We start from the raw sequence: 1268 nt of genomic DNA on the forward strand, positions 1-1268 counted from the left end.
CAGTCTCTCTTCACAACATGTCCAAAGTATGTTAGACGGAGCCTCAGAATCCTTGCCTCCAAGGAGCCCCCCGGTTTAACCTTTTCCAGGACAAATCTGTTTGTTTTCCTAGCATTCCAAGGTATTCTCAATACTCTTCTCCAGCACCACAGCTCAAAGGCATCAATTCTCCTTCTATCCTCCTTGGTCATTGTCCAACTAAAGTTTTTTGGCTTCCTCTTCAGGGATGGTTGGAAGGACCATCACACTATCTCCATACTTCTAATCGACTGGGGTAGCAACCTTCTTTTCTGCGGTCAGCTGGAGAGAGATAACTACTCTGAGAATCTCATAAAAATTCCTTCCAGTGGTAACTGGGTAGAAGATAGACAGCTTCAGTTTCTTGTCAGGACCAAAAATAAACACCACATGAGCTATCACCGGCATGCTCTTTTCATCCTTCTCTGCTGGGTCCAACATGCCCAAGAGGATGGCACGGTCCCAATTCTTGTCATCAATGATGGGAAAAGGTAATTTTTCAGTGGGCTCCTTGCAATTGTACACGTTGATATCCTTACTCCAGGCAAGATGGTCTTCAGCACTATCTATTGAAAGGGCAATCAATTTAACATTCCTCTTGACAAATTCTGGTGCTAGCTTTGCAGCTTTGCCAAGCTCCATGGTGCAAACTGGAGTAAAATCTCGAGGGTGAGAGAAAAGAATGCCCCATGAGTTTCCAAGATACTCATGGAAACGGATGAGGTCGATGGCGGTATTGGCCTCAAACTTGGGGGCCTCGTCTCCAAGAAGCAGACCTCCAGGCATGGCGGCAGGAGAGACGCAGCGGACCAGAGGCGGCGCTGGAAGCCCCTGTTTAACCTTTCAAGTGACTGTTTGCAGGAGTGGCATCCAATTCATAAACAACATGCCTCTGGAAACTCTACGATAAATGTCAATAGTTGTATAGGGCCTTCAGGCCTTTTGTTCATAGGGTCTCTATGAATCGTGCTTGACTCAAAGACAATCAACACCAACAACAACAGAAAATAAATCTTAAAAGAACACTGTGCTCAAGGCAGACATCTTTTTTTTTAAAATTTAATTTCTTTATTTTTCATTTCAATGAACATCTACAGAGATTTTGGAATTCCATTCATTCATTGTTGCACCCCTCTCCCCGCCCCCCCCCCCGTTTGCTCCTCTCCTTCAAACGCAAAAGAAAAACTCCCTCATTGGTACGTAATCCCCCACACACATTCCCCAATCCCCAAATATAATCCACTCTGCAA

General features: G+C 45.0%; 1 pseudogene; it reads right to left on the bottom strand.

The window, feature by feature from the left end:
* Window positions 1-198: 198 nt before the first annotated feature.
* Window positions 199-804, bottom strand: LOC102857621 (annotated as a pseudogene).
* Between the last annotated feature and the right edge of the window lie 464 nt (window positions 805-1268).

The sequence above is a fragment of the Elephantulus edwardii genome, unplaced genomic scaffold, assembly GCF_000299155.1.
Source record: "Elephantulus edwardii isolate Elephantulus edwardi_28Jun2011 unplaced genomic scaffold, EleEdw1.0 scaffold00036, whole genome shotgun sequence".
Classification (NCBI taxonomy): Eukaryota; Metazoa; Chordata; class Mammalia; order Macroscelidea; family Macroscelididae; genus Elephantulus; species Elephantulus edwardii.